The sequence below is a fragment of the Poecilia reticulata genome, chromosome 10 (assembly GCF_904066995.2).
Source record: "Poecilia reticulata chromosome 10, P_reticulata-male-v2, whole genome shotgun sequence".
NCBI lineage: Eukaryota > Metazoa > Chordata > Actinopteri > Cyprinodontiformes > Poeciliidae > Poecilia > Poecilia reticulata.
Genome location: NC_088839.1, coordinates 5,637,140 through 5,658,479, shown reverse-complemented (window position 1 = coordinate 5,658,479; position 21,340 = coordinate 5,637,140). Strand labels below are relative to the sequence as shown.

Below are 21,340 nucleotides of genomic sequence, written 5' to 3'. Positions count from 1 at the left end.
CAGTTTATCTCCATCTCCGTTTCCATTGCAAATGTGTGCAGAACTTTGTATTTTGTTGACATTAGCAGAATATTAACAGTTTTGCATTTATGGTGTTTCCATTAAATAGGAAAAGAAATTAAAGTCATGGTGGTGTTTATGTGATAAGTCATTAAAACACACAGCACCACCATCCTCAAACTACTTCCTGTCGTCTTCTGCTTTGTGGTTTCTGCCAGTGGCAACATTGAGTTGTTTATCATGTGACACGTGTGACATGAAAAAGTGTTCCCATTGCACTTTGGCACAATAAACCAAAAGAAAAGTAAATCCACCTCATCCTAGCACCAAACCTTTTATTAAAAAATTACTGATTTTTGGGAAATTGACATCTCCAATTGCCAATTTTATTTTCCAAATGTCAAATCGCGTAATTATATGGTCAGTGGAAACACAGCTAGTGAGAACACTTGTCAGAGTCCAGGAAGACAAAGTAAAAATAAAAATAAAAAATGTGTCTAATCCTTAATCTATATCAGAAAGGTTAAATTCCAGTCCTTGGAAATTAGTTTCCATCTTGTTTTAAGAAAACGTCCTTGGCCCAACGGAGCTGATTTAAACAACTAACAGTGTTTTCACACCTGATTGTTTGTTGACTCAGTTCAGTCGCAAGATTTTTCACATTCTCAGCTGGTGCAGTTCTCTTTCACAGTGCACTGTGTCAAATCAACCAAACCTTTTGGAAAACCTTTTCCCCTCCTCACCCATAAAGCCGCTGCACCAAGAACCATAGTAGGAAATAATGCAAAATCCTCAGAAGAAGACACTGAAGGCAACTTCCTACTAGCCAAAATGTAAACAAGAATGGGGTGGAGTGAAATTTTAGTGGTTGTACAATTTCTCTTGTGTCCTAGAACCGCAGGAGAGAAGACAACAAGTCGATTGTATTTACTGAGAATACCTTCCACTATAGTCCACTTCCTGCTTTCGGAGTAGTCTCCGGTTTGCTTGGCGTTCAAATATACATTTGAACTTCACCAGTGTTCACTTCAACCAAACTGAGATGGAGGTTTTTAGGCGGACCAGAATTCACTTGTTTAATCCAAATCAGAGTTCGACTGAGCATTCACACTTCCCCAAATGAACCGGACTGGAGTTTGATTAAAGCAGACTAAACAAAAGCTGCTATCGCCACTAAATGTTTGCTCTGTTATTGACATCTCATCTCACAGATGTTGATGTCCCTGTCACTGGATACTTGAGAAAATTATGTTCAGGCACTGGTTCACCTTTTAACAGACCCAGTTCTTTTATGTTTCTTTAGTGAAACTATATCTCTACTGAGTTAAAAGACAAATGATTAATTTAAATATAAAAACTTAGTTTTGTTGAATGAGAAGGTTCATAAAGTCAATATTGCATTGAGCGGTAATTTGGAAGAGGTCGTTAGTGTTGCAGACAGTAGTCTGCCCAGCATGTAGACAGGAAGTGAGTGCGACTGCAGTGGGAGATCAAAGGACGCAACCTTTCACTTCCTGCAACCCTCCACTGGAACCTTTAAAAGACCATGAAACAACATTGGAACCACAGAAACATCTTCCAGTCAAACAGCTCAGAGAGCCTTGGGTGAATTTAAAAGTTGGTTTATGGTCTAATAAGAAATTATTGGGGAATTATTCAGGGCAAAACCTCTGGTGATTTGACCAGCTTTCAAAAATCAACTCTAACGTATCAAACTACATGTGCAGAGTGGATTGCTTGACCACAAGGTCAGTTTCTTCTATTCTTTGGGATCTTCTGTTACTGTTCAACAATAAGTACGTTTTCTTTCATGTTATCACTGTTAAAAAAATGATTTACCAGAACACAAATGACACATTTAGTAGCACATATTGTAAAAACAAATTTAGAAATTTGGTTTTTACCCACCATGTGTACAGTCATGTCCAAACGTTTTGAGAATGACACCAATATTATATTTTCACATGATCTGCTGCCCTCTGGTTTTCATGTGTGTATGTCAGATGTTTTCATCACATACAGAAATACAATTGCAATCATATTATGAGTAACAAAAGCTTTTATTGACAGAATGAGTTAATGCAGCAAGTCAATATTTGCAGTGTTGACCCCTCTTCTTCAGGACCTCTGCAATTCTCCCTGGCATGCTCTCAATCAACTTCTGGACCAAATCCTGACTGATAGCAGTCCATTCTTGCACAATCAATGCTTGCATTTTGTCAGAATTCCTAGGTTTTTGTTTGTCCACCCGTCTCTTGATGATTGACCACAAGTTTTCAATGGGATTAAGATCTGGGGAGTTTCCAGGCCATGGACCCAAAATCTCTGTTTTGTTCCCTGAGCCAGTTAGTTATCACCTTTGCTTTATGGCAAGGTGCTCCATCATGCTGGAAAAGGCATTGTTCATCACCAAACTGCTCTTGGACGGTTGGGAGAAGTTGCTCTCGGAGGACATTCTGGTACCATTCTTTATTCATGGCTGTGTTTTTAGGCAAGACTGTGAGAGAGCCGACTCCCTTGGCTGAGAAGCAACCCCACACATGAATGGTTTCTGGATGCTTTACAGTTGGCATGAGACAAGACTGGTGGTGGCGCTCACCTCGTCTTCTCCCAACAAGCTGTTTTCCAGATGTCCCAAACAATCAGAAAGAGGATTCATCAGAGAAAATGACTTTACCCCAGTCCTCAGCAGTCCACTCCCTGTACCTTTAGCAGAATATCAGTCTGTCCCTGATGTTTTTCCTGGAGAGAAGTGGCTTCTTTGCTGCCCTCCTTGAGACCAGGCCTTGCTCCAAGGCCTGGTCTCACAGTGCGTGCAGATGCACTCACACCTGCCTGCTGCCATTCCTGAGCAAGCTCTGCACTGCTGGTAGCCCGATCCCGCAGCTGAAGCACTTTTAAGAGACGGTCCTGGCGCTTGCTGGTCTTTCTTGGGTGCCCTGGAGCCTTTTTGGCAACAATGGAACCTCTCTCCGTGAAGTTCTTGATGATGCCATAGATTGTTGACTGAGGTGCAATCTTTGTAGCTGCGATGCTCTTCCCTGTTAGGCCATTTTTGTGCAGTGCAATGATGACTGCACGTGTTTCTTTAGAGATAACCATGGTTCACAGAAGACAAACAATGATTCCAAGCTCCAGCCTCTTTTTAAATTGTCCAGTGGTGCCATTCTTACTTAATCATGACAGATTGATCTCCAGCCCTGTCCTCGTCAACACCCACACCTGTGTTAATGGAGCAATCACTGAAACGATGTTAGCTGGTCCTTTTAAGTCAGGGCTGCAATGAAGTTGAAATGTGTTTTTGGGGATAAAGTTCATTTTCTAGGCAAATATTGACTTTGCAATTAATTGCTGTTAAGCTGATCACTCTTTATAACATTCTGGAGTATACGCAAATTGCCAAAGTCTACTTATCAAAGTAGACTTATCAAGTAGACTTCGTAAATATTAACATTTGAATCATTCTCAAAACCTTTGGCCATGACTGTATGTTTTCAAGTTTTCTTCCTCATAGTTTTATCTAGAATCTAAAACAAATAAGCACAATAGAATAAAACACAAGACCAGCCATGTAGAGTTACACAAAGATCAAAGTATAAAAATAAATAACTTAATTAGGAATGATATCCTGGACAGTAATGACAGAATGACAACATTAAATACTGTGCAGTTATTAAAATCAAGGGATGTGCAACCGACTAGAATATTTTTTTCAACAAGCAGCAAATCATATTTCTCTCCAGGAGAAACCTTTCAGAGCTTATTCCTTTAACTGCTTTTCACACAAGTCAGTGCTTACATATGGTCCTTGTTGCTGCCTATACTCCGTATCATATCCTTGATGATAACATTGGAAGGTATTGGTGAAGTGGTTGAAAAGGATGACTACTAATATTCCTGGCTTTACTCCTAATGTGTTCATCATATAAACTGTGTAACTGTCCTTGTGGTTTTCCAATAAGCCAAGTGGAAATACTTGGAAGAAATAAATGGCAGGAGATTCTGAGTATTCAGATTATCATACTATGTGTAAGAGCTATTTCTCCATTTTCAGTTAAATCTTAGAATTTAAATTGCTTAGTTTATTCTTATTTTTTGTTTATTTTCTAGTTGATTTATCATTAGAATTTTTGTTTAATTGGTTATTTAGAATAAGTTCTTTGATTAGGAATTCACTTAATTAGTTAATTAATTCAGTTGGGATGTGGGTATTTTACGGTATAAATAGGTGGGTCTTAGGCAGGGGTGAAAGTAAAGGGGTATGGCAGGGTACTGTGTACCCCTAAAAGATTTAGCGGGGGTACGCAGTACCTGCAAGAGAGGAGCGGCTGTCTGCTGTAAAAACATCAATGGGTTCACTGTGCAGCCGTGAGTTCACCCACTAATCAGCCGTGACTGATTAGTTTTTCAAGAACAATCTAAAACACGACTTAATCAGTTAATAAATAGCTTTTTTCCCATTTCACATTGTTTCTGAACTGTTTGTGCTTTGCTAGAGCAGCGGTGCAATACGTCGATCGCGGAAGGTTTTGAGTCGATCTCAGCATTAGGTGACAAACTGAACGTCGCCAGGACGCTGAGAGCAGCACGTCCTCCTCTGACTGGCTTATCAAACGTTCAGAACTTTATTAAAGAACAACAACAAAAAAATCAACAAATTATGCTCAAATTAATGACCCAACGACAATAATAATCTCAGTAACTATTGTTTCAACAAAGTGTTGCGCAATCCTGTGCGTTTCGGTTCCATTACAAAAATAACCAGCAGAGCAGGAGTTTAAAATTAACTAATCAACCACCGCTGTGTTCATGAGAAGTTTATTAATGATCGCAAAGTAACGGACTGAATGTTATATTTTTAACGTGATCTCTGATCGGCTTGTGGAGTGCAGGAGGTTGCCATGGCAAAGGGTGTGCTTAAATGACAGAGAGAGACGAGAGTAAAAAGGTGCGAGTGGTTTAGAGTTGATCACTGTTCAGGTTGTTTTACCTTCTTCTTGGCTTATCACAGCCGCTGTAATTTCTGAACGTTCAATAAACGACAAACTTGGACTAATTATCTCGTTTTTTTGTTACTGTACGTCATTTACAACAACATCAAACACGGTAAATATTTTTTATTAAGTATTTAACAAACAATGGCCTGTACCGCGATAATTATGTGAAATTAAATTAATTGTCTAATATAGATAAATAGTCTTGGTGCTGTCGGGCTCAGAGTGTGAGAGGCTTTTCCTCTAACATTTTTTTTGCCTCTTATTTAGTGGAAATATTGATGTTGATGAGATTTTCTCCAGAATAATAACCTTTTTCAACCTTTATAGCTCCACTGTTGAAAACGAGGCTCTAACATTCACAATGACATTGAAATAAAATTCAGTCCAACATCTGGCTTGAGGTGATTCCTCTGGAACCTTTTGGAGGAAAATATCCCAACTTCAGAAGATGTGCTTTTAACTTAACAGAGCTCTGTGGTTCCACCTGTCAGTATGAGAGTCAGGATGAGGAGGCATCATGTTAGGAAGATGAAATGGAAGCTGCAGGATCTTAAGACAAACAGGTCATGATGCTAGGCTACTGATTATCCCTCTATGTGTACACAGGATCAATATAACCAGTTTAAAAGATAAAATGAATGGTTACATGCCAGACATGGAAAACTGGGATGCACTCCATGCCATGATGATCATAATTTAGGTCTCATGGCATCTCAAGGTGTCAACATTGCAGCCAGTGGGCTGAGGGAAATACAGCTTTATTTTGTAGCAATTCAAGAGCTACCAGCTTTTATCGCTTCACAAAAAATTAATCAGCACAAAAACTCCAAAGCACACAAAGACTCTATATATACACATATATATATACATATATATATATATTATATATATATATATATATATATATATATATATATATATATATATATTTTTTTTTTTTTTTTTTTTGTCATAGTACCCCGAGAATTTAAACTACTTTCACCCCTGGTCTTAGGTAGCTTATTATGCACGTGGATGGTCACAAGGTTTTTTACCAGTCATCAGTCTTCAGTCAGTCTATCAGTCAGAGAACAAGTGCAGGAATCAGAGCAGCAGAATCCTGTGAAACATGTAACCTTTTGCCTGAACTATGAAATAAAACGACCAAAGAACTGCATTTCGACTTTTTGATCTTTTTGGGCTGTGTAAACCAGAATCCACGGTGCATCAGGTGACTATTTGAGTTAGATTCACTTTTTGTTTTGATCACTTTTAGTTTTGAGATTTTTGATTTTTGAATTTAAGTTTTGGGGACAAATAGTCAATACACTATTTAATAATAAAAGTTAAAACGCTTTCCACCAGCTTTTACACACATTTCTCTATAATATTTTTCTCTCTCCAAATGTATTTTGCTAATGTACCAAATAGAGAAATTAAGGAAACTAAAAAGGACAGGAGAGTAATATGCTGTTATTATCTCCAGTCTGCTTGGGTGGTTAAGTGTTTAAATAAACAAAACTAATACCTTGTCCACTTTGTGTCTCCATCTTAAATTAGCAAAGAATGATGGCAGAACGAGTGTCTTTCAGAGTCCTCTTTGGAGGTGAAGACAATGCACAAAATCTCATCATTGAATCTGGGATACCAAACACTGTAGACAAATTTGCTCATCACATAAGTCAAAGGATGAGCTGCTTAGATTTTGGTGGTAAAGGTTAGGGTCACACAGTCTTTTCTTATTCCAAAGCAACAGGTACACTGCAGGTACACAAGTTATCTTTAATTACGTCATCATTCCAAGGGCAAACTGTTTTAAAACTTTAGACAACTCCTACCTTGAAAACAAGTGATTTCCCATTAGTCTGACTGCATAAGGCTGAGTCATGTCTCTCCATTACGGTGAATTTTACAAAAACATGACATACTCTCTCCAATATAACACCCTCTTTTAGTTTTATCATAATTATTTTTCATTAAGCAGCTATCTTTGCTGTTTCGAGGCTTCATAACCCAGGCATTGTGCTGGCTGAATGGTCCTTGTCTGTCTCTGTGGCGAGTATTATGGATCTTATTAGCAAGGAGAGAACCTTTGTGTGTCGGGGAATGTGTGTGTGGTGAGAAATGCTGCATGCATATGAAAATTGCCCCCCATGAATAGGATTTACTTTAAGTTCTGTGAAACTTTAATTTCTCCCCACCCTTCTTCAATGAATCTCATTACCACGTCTCCCAGGAGGAATCTCCTGGTTTCGCTAGCTCACTGTCGAGCTAGTTGTTTTTGTTTTTCTGTCTCTCTCTCTGTCTCTCTCTCACCTGAGATTTGACCTTTTAGTCCTTTCCTTCTGAGTCTTGCCTTCTCTTTCATGATTCCAGAGTCTATAGGGGATCAGTCAAACCTCCTCTTTTCAAACAGCCAGGAGAATCTAGGTTGTGTCAGGCTCTTTGCTTGCTTTGTGTAGCTGTGTGTGGTTTATGCTTCATGTGGTCAGTTTTTGAGATTCAGACAGAGCACAAAAGGGGTCAGAGGTCCATTATACAATGGTCTATGGTCTTATTTGGTGCCTATGCAGAGAAGTCGGTGACGGGGAGAACGGGGCGACGTGTGGGACCTGGCAAACATGGAAGAGGAGTAAAAGCAGAAAACAAAAATAGGGCTGAAATTGAGTCTGTCTGAACTCTGGATGATCTCAGCTCACCGCACTGATATTTGACGGGGAATTTCAAAACATATGGCTTGGTTTTTATGGATAAATAAAAGTTTAAAAGAATCATGTAAAGGATGAGGAAAACTATAGAAAATGAGTAAACCAGGAATTCATCAAAGGGGCAGCACATAGTGCCAGTTTATGTCACAATAAAGTACCTATGTTACCTTCAGATTTTATAAATGTTATATATGCATCAGGTATGACTTAAAGAAATTTTTACTTTGTAATTTAACGCCTTGAAATTGTCTCTTTAAGGAACTCCTTCTGAAACCCCGCCTTCAGGAATTCATCACACATGGCTTCTCTATTAACCCTTGAACAACATTTTTTTAAGCGTAGCTCCTATAATGAGCTCAGCAGATGTGCAGTTCCACCAGGAGTTTGTTAATTGCTGCTGGCTAGTCTGAAGGAGCTGAGTGGGGGAGAGGCGCTCTGTGAAGAGGAAACTTTTGAACTGCAGCTCTGAGGAGGAGCTTCTTCTAGATCCTCCCAGGATCTGTGCTGAATGATTGCCACCGAGGTTAAAGGATTCCTCCAACATGCATTAAAAGAATCAAAGCAACACTCCCTCATGTTTTTGATGAGGGAATACCATTATTACATGATGTAAATGAATCATTACTTGGGCATTTGGAAGTTTTCGCCTGCCTTGAGCGTCACTAGCTATAGCGACTAATAGGTGCTGTCCTATCCAGTCACAAATATATCGATGGTTCTCACCATGGTTGCATGACTCGTTGCTGTGGTCATTAAAACAATGACAAGTTTAGGCTGTCTGGCACACATGGGTGCTCTGGATTTGGCGCCTATGCTCATGCTAAGTCTACATCAACAAAACCATCAAAGAAAAACCTCTAGATTTGAAGCATAATGTATGGACCAAACAAATGTGATAAAACAGCCACAGAATAAAAACCTAAAAACATTAAAACTTAATAATCCAGCCTTAATGCTGCAAAGAATCCCGCTATCAATCTCCTTCCTGACTGTCATGCGATATTACAGAAAGAATGTTTGCCGAGAAATGGATGAAGATGGGTATGGGGCAATAATGTTTGTGAGACAGTATGGGGTTGTTTTGATTCAATTGTGTAAAATGGAAAGCATTAAATCAACGGGCTCTCACAACACTGCCAGAGACAATCAGTCACCACCCAAACACAGCAATCCCCAAGGGAGAAGTTTTCTTTATTCTGTTGTTTTGTTCATTCAACAATCTAAAGGTTAACAAAAGCTCCTGCAGTCATCCATAACATATTGTTGCAATCATTCAGAATAAGTAAAAAATGTTAAAATTATTAAAACATGGTTCAGAATACTTGGAGAATTTTTTTTTAAACCTGACGTGATTTTAATCTATTTTCAGATGCTGTAATAACTGATTAACCACATTTTTAACATTTGTTAGCAAAACTAACAAATGAATAGAAACCTGACCTCTGGAATCAATATATCACTTTAAAGCTGTGTATGTTCTATGTAAGTTTTATAAAAATGGCCAGACTGATTACTTCAAGAGCACTTCATCGTCTCATTCTTGAAGTAAAAACAAAAAGTAAGAAAAACAACAAAAGAGAATAAAAGCTGAGTTTGTTTCACATTTTTCAAAAGTATGTTGACTTTAGGTCAAATATTGTACTGATTGCATCCTGTTATGCTGTGGGCTTGTTTGCTGCTTCAAATCTAACCGCGAATGTTTATAAAAGTTCATTGTGTCCATTGTGGTTTAATGTCATTAGTTTGAGTGGCAAAACTTTAAAGGGGAAGTATGATGTAAAATCACCTTTTTGAGCTTCACATCATCTGATACTATTCCCACATCAAAATCACACCTGGAGCGTTGCATTGATTATTTCAAGCATGTTTGAGAAATCCCTTAATCTCCCGTGGCAACCATTCAGATGTGCAAAATGCCTCGGTGAATAGTAACCTTGCCCTCGAGGATGAAGCTACTCCTAGGCTCCTTCAGACTAGCCAGCATCAATTAGCAAACACCTGGTGGAACTGAGCATCAGCTGAGCTCATTATAGGAGGTACTTCTCAGTGAAACGCTGATAAAAACGTTGTTGAAGGCTTAATAGTAGATAAATACTGTGATGACTTCCTGAAGGCGGAGCTTCAGAAAGAACAGGAGCTTCTTAAAGAGATGGCAGCCAAATTTCAAGACGTTAAAAGAAATTTGACTTTTTAATTTAAGTTATATTTGATACACATAGCATTACAACCAAAGTGAACATAGTTACTTGTTTGTGCTATAAAATGGCTCAACTAGATAAGACGTAGTACTGCTGTTTTAAAACTCAGCAGAACAAGGAGTTCCTCCGGCGGTTGCCAGGGGAACGGCCTCAGCAGCATCCTGTTCTGTTCAACTTTTACTGGCTGATTGGGAAAACAATAACGGGGTTTTGGAAAAGAGGAAACTCTTCTCTGAATGCACACCTTCACTCTGCTCTTATTAAAGATCACGCCTTCAATCGCACCGAAGAAACCCGAGTGTTATTGTCATTGAGTGTGTGTGAATGTGTGTGTGTGATTGGAAATTGTGCTTTCATATCACTCACAATACTTCCCTTTGTCTCTCCTCTGTTTTTATTTAGCTGTAGCCTTCTATTTCTGTCTGCAGGGATACCCCAGGGCTCCCCCCCCCCCCGTCTTCCCGCTGCCTCTGTTCTTTTGTCTGACTCTGCTGCCTCTCTTTCACCTCCATGTCTCTGCTCTCTCCATCTGCCTCCCGTCTGCAAGACCTTTCTTTCCCTTTCAACACGACTGTTATTGCTCGACAATATTGAACGGCAAATAAAGCCTTTTCTTTTCAAAAGAGGAATCTAATCTCATGAAGTGACACATTAACTGTCTTTTTTTGTTACACACAAACACACTCTGTCTTTCTATTTTCACCAGGACCTTCTGTTGGCTTCCACTCATGTCTATAGCCAAACCCTAATGGGGCACATGATAGCCGTCCTCGTATCACGATGCTTACAACTCCAGACTTCACAGCTGGTATGTTCTTTGTTTGTTTCTCCTCCTGGAATGATCTGGTTCATGCCAAGCATTCACAGGACATTTTCCCCGAGGTGTCAGTTTTTGTCACAATTGTTTAAGGCCTGCATGTTTTTTCACACCTCTCATTAAAAGCTGCACTAGGTAACTTTTATAAAAACTAAGTAATAACAGAACACTAGTAAGTCATTAAAAATCATGGCAGCAACCTATGTAAACAGTTACATGAGATATATTCATATTTCAACCATGGCACTAGCGCTCATCATCTATCGTCTATCTATAACTTGGGGCGCTTTTGGGGAAATTGGAGTCGGCCATTTTACAGAAGAGCTATGGAGGACTGTCATTCTCCTACCACTTCCTGTTGTCTTCTTTGTCATTCCAGTAGTAACATCCGGCTGTTGATCATATTACATGTGATGTGGGAAAAGCGTTTCCCTTGCAGTTTTCAAAAATACATTACAGCACAACATAAAGAGGCCTTAGTCCTCGACACGGCCGTCACAGGTTCGATTCCTGGCCTGGCAACCTTTGCTGAATGTTTTCCAATTTCCTGTCAATTCGCTATCAAATAAAGCCAATAAAACCTTTTAAAAAAGAAATACATCTATTTCAATACTGTTGGGGAAAAAAAGCACCTCATCCTAGCACAAAAACTTTTTATTGAAAATCTTGAATTTGTTCAAAATTGCTATGCTTACGTTAAGCAAATTTATTTTCCTAATTTCAATTAGTGCAATTCTATGGTTAATGGAAACACCGCTGGTGATGTCTGCAGTTCAATGAATGCTGGGGGAATTTGTTCGTTTGAGCAAACAGATGCTCAGTGTGTAAAATTACTGAAGCTGCTGTTGGTGGTGCAAAAAATGCAATACTTGTTTTTTCTCAGCCAAACTACTGACTGCTTTCTTGTAATTGTCATCTGTAAAACCACGTCTAGTGCCTTTGAAAGTCCGGATTAAAAACACCGGCTTGTTGTGAGGATCTGTGTAACATGGACCTCGTCCTTTCAGCAGTCACTCCGACTTCAACATTTAAACATTTAAAGAAAGCTGATAGTCGCAGGCTTCACAGAGATTGATTTGACAGTCGGCTTATGACAGCATGATCCACTCTTGTTATTACTTCCCTGCAGTCCTCTTGCTCTGCACCTGCTCTGGCTGCTTGTTACTTCTTTTCCTTTGGATTTCGATCACAGACTCTGGTATGTTTTAACAAGCCCTCGTTCTGGAGTCAGTTACTGCAGCATAAATTTTAAGCCAGAGCCCTTCAACGGAAAGGTCTAAGCACTTGTGCCTTAAACAATTTATATGAGCGGCGCTGTCACCGTGGAGACGAACAGCGGTCCTACAGTAGGTGGCGGGATGTACAATAGGAAAAGTACAGGTTGGTGATAGAAATACAGCTACAGCTGTCCACGCTCCATTAGCGGCGCCCTTCAGCTCACTTTAATGGTAAGAGCTGCTATGAATCAACACCATGCACACACTGTGGGTGGGGAAACACACACACCGCACACGCACACACGCACGCACGCACCACACACACACCACCACACACACACACACACACACACACACGCACACACACACACACACACACACACACGCATATCTTGCATTGTGATTGGTGCATTGGACTCAAATGGATGAAGTAGTAGTTTTAGAAGACATTAAACTCCTATTTAAAAATCTGACTAATTGAAGGAAGCTAGTAATCTTTGGGGGTTCTCACCTTTTAGTCCAGTTCCGTTGGGGAACAAAATGACAAATTTTGTTCCATTTTCAGTGGATGTGGTTCTTTTTCTCACTGTACTGTATCAAACAAACCAAACCCTTTGAGTAACCTGTTCCCTTCCACACCTGTGGAGGTGCTGCACCAAGAACTACTGAAGGAAACGACACAAAAACCTCTCCAGAAGACACTTAGTGCAACTTCCTTCTTCACAAAATGTAAACAAAAATGCTCATTTCGCTTCAGAAATGAGCAGTTGTAGGATTCATCTTTTGTCTTTGGTAAATGACCACAAAGCATTTCTACTACTATAACTAGACACATGCATTTGTTTTGGTTGTATTTACCCAGAATTCCCTTGTGCAATAGCCCTTGTGCCTAGTGGGCCAGCCTTCCGTCCACTTGGCCTTCACTAACTGTATTTCCATTTCTAATGGAAACTGGAATTTTGAAAAATTATATTTTCCTATATAAAGTCACATTGTTTTGGCACTAGGATGGGGCGAGTTTTGGGGTTTTATTTTGTAAAACTGCAATGGAAACACTTTTTGTGCATCATGCAAGTGTTGCCACTAGTGCAAACTATGAAGAAGAACATGATGGTCGGAGGGTGACATTACGTAATGACTTATTGTTTGAACAAACTTATTAACGTGATTTTTATTGCATTATTTTATTTAATGTAAGCCCCACAATTGTGATATTGTGTTTTTCAGCATTAGCGAAATACTGAAGTTCTGGTAACATTTTGTAATGGAAACACAGCCACGTTCATTTGAACCAAACCAGAGTTTGCTTCAACCGAACCCAGATTCAGGTTTGTAGGTGGATTTGGATTAAAGCGGACTAAACATCACTGGTGTGAATACATCCTTAAAGTCAGTCAGTAACTCTAACATGCAGTAACTGATGCAGTAGGAATACTGAGAGACAAAGTGTGAAGTGAAAGCCCCCATATGTATTAATTAGAATGTTGCTATGAAATCAGCTTTGAGATTAAAATCCTATATGTGGAGGCTTATGTTGAATATCACAGTGACTGATCAGGAAACACAACAGCAACATTAGATCACAGACTGAGACAATGCTGGCAGTCAAAGCTACAGATCTGCAGAGGAAGCAGAGAGCCTGACCTGGCTTTGACAATAATGAAAAGTTCTTCACTCTCTTTTTAAAGAATTGCATCATACCTTTTTTCACAGCTGAAGTATCAGCTCTCTCGAAAAAAAATCACATTGGTGCATCTTCTAGTTTTCAGCACTTAGATCAATAATGCCTTGCAGCATTATTGATGCCTTGAAATTATCCTAAATTTGCTGACAGAATTGTGTATTTTCACAGGATTTTATGTGATGGAACAAAACAAAGTGGTGCACACTTGTAAACCGGGGGAAAGTGAAGCACAGTTTTCCATTTATTTACATATAAAGATCAGAAAAGAGTGGTGTACATTCTTGATTCAGCCCTTCTGTGTTTTTATAGAGACACGTTTAACTTTTTACTTCCAACTGGGAGGTTTTTGGGGAAGATTTGTATATTTGGAGACTGAGATGTTTGCTCATTGTCTTTTTAAAATAACTCTGGACTTTGACTGGGTCACTCTAACACACTCTAAGCCGATCTACTGTAGTTCTGGTTGTTTTGGACCTTCAGTGTTCTGGGTATTGAATCTTTTCTCCACTCATTACAATTTTTGGAGACAAAAAAAATTACATTTTGGTCTGATTTGGTCATTTCTAATTATATATATATATTCTTTTCTTTTTTTTCTTTTTTTACCAAATGTCTTTAAATGTTACCGTGGCGATCTGCTCCTTTGTCATTCTTTGTTGGTGCATACAGACATCTGTAGGCACCTGGAGCTCCATGTGAACATAAAGAATCCTTGGTTCCCTGCATCCGCTGCAGATGTTTTATGAATGTGCAGATTCAGATAAACTCAAAGACAGCACAGATGAATAAACACTAATTAATAAACCGCATGAGTCAAATAGACCAAATAATGTCATTTGCTTGTGTCTGTGCGCCTGCAGCGAATGAACAAACGTTTCCACTCACACCACCTACAAGCTGCCTGGAAGGCCACGGTGTGTGTCTGGTTGGAGATAATTAAAGTGTGTTTACACGAGCCTGCAGCGAAGGTATGACAGACTCAAACTTCATTATCATCAGCTATGTTACCATCTAGGTGTGCTCTCTTTGCTCTGACAGAAACAGCTATTTTCAGGAATGTGCTGGAGGAGGGATCTATATATGAATAGCACTCTTTTAACAAACCGTTATAAAAGATAATTAAACTGTTGTAAAATATACAATCGCTAACAACAATTTGTGAGAAGCATTTATAATCTTGAGCACCATTTTCTTTACAAAGTGCCACTTCTCTCCAGGTCAAACCCGTGCATCTTGTTGTCCTGCTGTCACAAATTTTATGTTTTTCTAACCTCTGAAGAAGCCGCGCAATTAGTTTTACTATTATGTTGTAAATCATGATTTAATTGAATAAACTAATTAATTAAACAATAACATTAAATATGAAGAGCTTCATACCTGGTTAAGTGCTGAAGATGATCCTTATTGTTGTTGCTACTTGGTGGTTCAGTATTTTGTTGGCATCCATCTTGGTTCATAAGTGATGGAAATCATTTCCAGGTCAAGTCGAACGGCTCCTTCTGTCAGAAACGTTGCAGTCAACTTGTAAAAAGTCTGTCCGACTTGATGGGAATGTGTGGAAGCCGCCTATAGCAGGTCGTCCACCATGATGCCCGAGTCAACAACTCACCCTGAAACCTTTGTGTCGTCATGACTCCCAGTGACATCACTGGGAGTGATCCGGATGTTTCCTTTGCAGAAACACTTTTGTTTTTGTCAAATCCTGCATTGCAAGATTCCAATTCATCATTTTTATAGACTACAGTCATGATTATCAGGAGTTTACAGATGTTGGAGGGGGAAAAAGCCTCTCTTGCCGTTTCATTTAAAACTGAATTAAAGCCTAGATTGCTAGCAAACCCATCTTTCTTTTTTAACGATATAAGAGACCAGATGCGTTTTTATTGCTGAATCGCCATTAAACGGATCCCTAGAAACTTCTATGCCTTCGCCATTAGTAGCACATAAAATCTCAGCAGTCTTTTATGAACTTAAAAATAGTGACTACTTTACAGCACTGTAAAAAATAATTATGGCATTATGCTATATCAGCTGGAGTTAATTAGTCTGCAGCAAATCAGTCAGATATACAAATGCAAACATTTTAATGACTGGTTGTTTACTCTGGTGGGCATGGTAGACTGCATGCAATACTGTATGGTATTGTTTACTCTGTTTTAATTGTGAATTAACTGGTAATTTTAATTGTGTTGAATTGTGTAGAAGTCTAAGTTTTGGCATCTCTTCGTTTAGAGATGAAACTTTGGCTTCACAGGTTCTGGTTGCTGCCAACATTTCTTCTAGAAGTAACTGGGCCTCTGACTCAGCATCATTTGCCGTGTTTCCTTCAATGTCTTTTTCTGAGTATGACGTTAGAAAAGCTTGATGGAAACGGTAAAATTAAAATAACTTCCTCACTTTCACTAAAAGTGTTCATACATTTGCTTGAGGTGGTTTTAGGCTTTTCCAAAGAGGAGTTAATTGCTGGGTTTCAGACTCGGATGATGCACAAAATTCAGATGGGGGCCAGGAAGTGGATTTCTACGGGTCAAAACAGAGAAAAGTGGATCAGAGCGAGTGCGCTATGCCCTAACTAGGCTGAAACAGACGAGGCAAAAAATAAAAAAACACATATATTTAGGATACGATCCGTATTATCTCGGTAAAAAAGTAATCTTGAGGATTTACCCGGCGTCGAGGCGATCGACATAACTAACTATCTGGTGCTGCAGAACTCATATTATACAACGAGCCAGAAGAAAGCTTTCAAAAGCCTGGAGTATACAATTATTTTGTATTTGCTTGTCTTCTAATAATAATAGCAGTAATAATAATAATAATATTAATTCCAGTCTGTTCCATAGTGGCTATTTTCTATTTTTTCTTGATTAAAACAATAGTAACAGTAATGCAGAAACTGTACATCCTTGAAAACACTGTTTCATTTTTATGAAGCCTTTATCCTATTTGTGAAAACACAAAAGGGGCGTTGAAGCGTTTGCAGCAGAAATAGGTAAGCATAAAAACACCAGCAGTCAACATTAGACTCACTGCAGACTGAGCTCACAGCCCATAAGTGTTTTATTGATGCTGCCTTTACTGAAGCTTGATGAGCTCATTTTTAGAACAAAGCCACATCATTCAATAAAACTGACTGTTCTGTCATAAACCGGCTGTTTGGAGTTCAACATTTCAGTTTTTCATTTTCCCAGATTCTGTCAGTTTTCATATTATTTCCTTGAAAAGGTATTTCACAAAGCACAAATTGCATACCTGCAACACCTTTCAACAAATCACAATATAATTAGACCAAATTTCACTCTTCAAAAAGCTTATGGATGAAATAAAATAATTTTTATTTTTTTATTTAGTTTGTGGTGGGAATGTTGCAAATATTTCAACAACCGGTCCCTATTTATTTTGTTCCTGTATGTTTGTTTTTGTTTTAAATAAAGTTATCTGTGGGAACAAAAACAGATTTTGAGGAGAGGAAATGGAATAACAGCATGAATATAAATGGCTAACTACTTGAATAATCCCTAACAGTCGACAACCGAAACTTCAACATGGACGTCGAACTTTATTCAACTGAAGGTTCACAAAACAGCCAAGTAATTTAGCGCTTAAGTGCGCTAAGCATTTTCAAAATTAGCAAAAGCACCAAGCTAAAAATGAGCCATTGGCGGATTAACGTGGTGATATTACTTCGACTTCCACCTGTTTACTTCTAAAACTAAAACTGCATGTTGATGTTTTTATAACTCAAATTCCCTCCTGACCATTTACCAGATAAACTCTTCTCCTGCTAGATGGAAGCTTTAATTATTCAGAGCTCGATGTTCCTGCTGCAAACATTTCTTTAGCATAAATAATTACAACTTATCTCTCAGTCACAGAGTGAATATTTGAGCTCCAAAGGTTAATCCCAATACTCTCAACTTCACCTCTTTCTAAGCAGTATGAGAGATTACACAGGTTGCTCAACAGGATCACTCTGATGTTTCAAAGTATATGAATACCGGGAGGATCGTTTGGTTACAGCGTCTTTAACAGTATTGTAGTTTACGTCTCAGTTGTGTTTTAGTGTCTCTCTGGGAATTCTCATTACAATAAAAATCTGTAAAGCTGACGTTGTACAGCCAACAGGAAAACTTTAATGAATTTAGATCTACCAGGAGCAGCAATGATGGCAAAGTTGGGAGGAGAGAAAGGATGAAGTGGATGCTAACAAAAATGACCCAATTTACATGTTAATGAGCTGCAACGAGATACCAGTCAGCCACACAAACCTCAGTAACTGTGATGTATCTCTGGTTAGGAGGTTTTAGGGATGATTCTTGCTCTTTTATTTCCTTCCAACGGGTTTTGTGATGCTAGTTTTATTACTTGAGCATAGCTTGAAGTACTTTCATGTTATTTTATGAAGAAATCATCCAAAGCAAAAAACTAAAAAAGACCATTTGACTGGGCATCTAATGTCAGTGTACGTAGCAGCCTGCTGATGGCTGGATGGGGACGTGGACACATGCCACGTTCTGTGGCCTTCAGTTACTGAATCTCAATCTGTACCGGTCATAAACGGAGAGACGGAAAAGAAGGGAGCCACACTTTAAAACCTCTGTACATGAGGGTAATGTAACCCTCCAAGTTAATCTGCATTCCCATTACAAATGTACGAGAAACACTTTGGACATTGTGCTAATGTTAAAAAAAGCAGTTTCACAATTGAGGTGTTTCCATTAAATAAGAAGTACAAAAAAAAATCACACATAAATGAGTTTGTTCACATTTTAAGTCATTAAAAACCACGACGGTGGTAAAGACTTATGTGTGAGATCTTCATAATTCAGCCATGATGCCAGCGCTCATCACCTATCAGCCAATCAGAGGAGATGTTGGCGTCTTATTCAGGTGTTGGGGCAACTACGTTTGGGGAAATTGTAGTAAGCGATTTTACAGAATAGCGACGGATTCAACACACTGGAATGACAAACTCAACTTTTGATGAGCTGCTGTGGTGAAGGAGGCTGCGTGTTGTCCGAGGAGGCGGAGTCTAAAAATAAGGGCCTTGCTGCTGAATACAAATCGGCACGATGCAAAAAAAGTGTTTCCACTGCCGTTTTGCGTAACACACTTATCTTGATATGGCTGAAAAAAATACCTTATTAAAGTGCAAAGGTTTGATCAAAAACTGAGATTCTTTTGAAATCATAGTGTTTCCATTAAGCAGATTTATTTTTGTAATTCCAATTTCCGCAATTTTGTGGTAAATGGAAGCGGAGCTGGTGACCTAAATATGAAATCTTAAGCATTTCAGCTGCCAAATAAAATGCTATTGTATGAGTTTGTTGTAAATGAACAAAGTGGCTTTCCTAAATAATCATTTTTTTAAATATGCAATGCTTGAATTCAACTGCTCTCAGTCGGATACATTGTCTACAGATTTAAAGTTTTGCCCTTTACTCTTTGGAAACTAGTTCAAGCTCAGTTAGATGGGATGGAGAACATCTATGAACATCACATCTCAAGTTTTCAAATGGTGTTGAGCCTCGGTTCAGTTTGTGTCAATGGAAAGGCACGATTCACAATGAGAGATGAAACTTTTTTCCTCCTGTTTTTTTTTTAGCAATAAATCTTCAACAATAGCCTATTTTAACAGACAGTTCAAAGCAGGATTATTTGCCTTTTCCCCCTTTCCTTATGTTTTGTGAATGTACCAATGCAGTGTGGCATATAAACAGACCGGTGTTATATTACGCTTCTCTGTTCGTAGTGACCACTCAGTGCGCCTGTGAGAGAGATTGCTTTGTCCACTTGTGATTTATAAACGGCCAGAGGGGAGATAGAGACGCCTCGTATTTGCGGGTTTATGATGGGAATGTTCAATGAAAAAGCCCAGCGATTCCATCACAGCGACACTTTGTGAATTATACGCCGTAGAGTCACGATAAACTTCATGAAAAGTCGTGAAAGTGCAAATTTTTAAAAGGAAATTTTGTAGAAGTGGACTTCTGTGTTCCATCACTTTTGATGCAAGAAAGATTTAAAATGTTGAAGGAAAAAGAATATTGAACTTTTTCACAATATTCAAATGTGAGCAGTACCTGTTTGGAAGAATTTTCACTAAAGAATCTCAACAGAGCTGGTGCCTCTGAATTAGGAGAAAAATCAATCGGCATGAATTATTAACAGGTTTGCAAGCAAACAAACAAACAAACAAACATAAAAGGAAAAAATCTTAATTTCCCAAAAGGTGCGCAGACTGTCCAACCACCTCCATTTCTTCTGTGTGTGTTAATTGTGAACAGGTTTTCAGTCACACACAGCTCACCTCCACAGGATGTGAACGGAACAATCTGAAGACCAATGCAAATGGGCGTTCTGGTGAAAAACATTTCTGCAGATGGTGAGTTGGTGTATGGATGGATTCTGTCACAGCAGCGCCGCTACGCTCGCTAATTATCCTCCGTGGCTGATAATAGATCAGTCATCCGTCCATCATTTGTCACATGCATTTACGAGTCGAGCTCTAGACGGGGAACGAGCGGCATGCAGATAGATGCTTTCACAGGGATAATGGGTGTAGTCTTAATCTCCAAAGGCAAAACATAAAGCCTGTTTTTCAGAGCATATTCATGTGTTTTTGTTGTGTTTTTGGAAGCTCAAAGCTTTATTTTAAAACATGAAAACCTTTAAGAAGTTACCTAGTATTTTAAACATTAGGAAGTGTAAGACCTGCAAATTAGAAATTTGTTGGAAGATTTGCCTAAAAACCTAAGAAAACATTTAGATTTACTTCATAAAACACAATTTTTTCCCTCATTATCTGATATGATGACTGAGCGCTCCGTCATACTGTCAGAATAATCTATAACCAAAGGAAAAAACTGTGTTATTTTTGTGTCCTTAACACATCTGTTAATTCCTTTGTATTTAGTTTCTGAGTTATTTTAGTATTTTGTTCTTTGTACATTTTGGATTTCATGCTCTTAACCCTTGTGTGTGATACAAGGGTGTGTGGGGTCCAACTGACCCCACACAATTGGACTCCTCTATGTTTGCCTCAGTCCTCGCATGCACAAGGGTTAAATTATTGTTTACTTCTCTCTGTGGATTGAGTCTCTGTTCAGCTCCCTCAGTCTGCCTGCCCGGCCTTCCCTTTCAGCTGTGCCCTGTTTCCAATCAGCCACTAGTAATCAAACTCCACAGTATTTAACCCTTGTGCGTTCGAGGACTGAGGCAACTGATACAAGTGAAATGGGTGTGGGGTCGGTTAGAACCCATTTGTAAACACTCCTGTTCTGCCATTCTCTTCTGGTTTCTTCCATTGCACTAGAGCTGAATAACGTGGCTCAATGCTAATTATGAGATTTTTAAAAACTCCCGACACCCTTCCCCTTTCACTTGCATGCCGAGAAAGTGAGCAGCTGCTCCCAATTAAATCAGTTTTGTACTTTTATAAACCACATGCAGTTTGTCCACAGACTTTCTGACCTCTTCGTATTTGGTATCTCATGTTGCTATGATGACGTATCAAAGCTACGAATGACTCCTGTTTACAAAAGTTGCTCCTAAACATAAACTTTGAAATAGAATTACTGTCTTTGGTACAATACACAAGTTTTCTACATTTCAAGTGTTGAATGTTTGGTATTTTGTATCACACATTTAGCTTTGGTTATGATTAAGATTATGTTTGTCTCAGCTCTAAGTGTTTAATATCTATGTGTTTTTATGGGAATGTAGGCCGCTGAATTCATT

At 38.8% G+C, this 21,340-nt stretch overlaps 1 long non-coding RNA gene across 2 annotated transcripts in view; it reads left to right on the top strand.

Moving 5' to 3' along the window:
• The window catches only part of LOC145553268 (uncharacterized), a 50,972-nt gene that overhangs the window by 8,264 nt on the left and 21,368 nt on the right, over positions 1-21,340 (top strand). For both annotated transcript variants that reach the window (XR_014089571.1, XR_014089572.1), the window contains exon 3: positions 10,589-10,690. This is a non-coding gene — a long non-coding RNA (uncharacterized LOC145553268). The remainder of the gene's footprint in view (positions 1-10,588; positions 10,691-21,340) is intronic.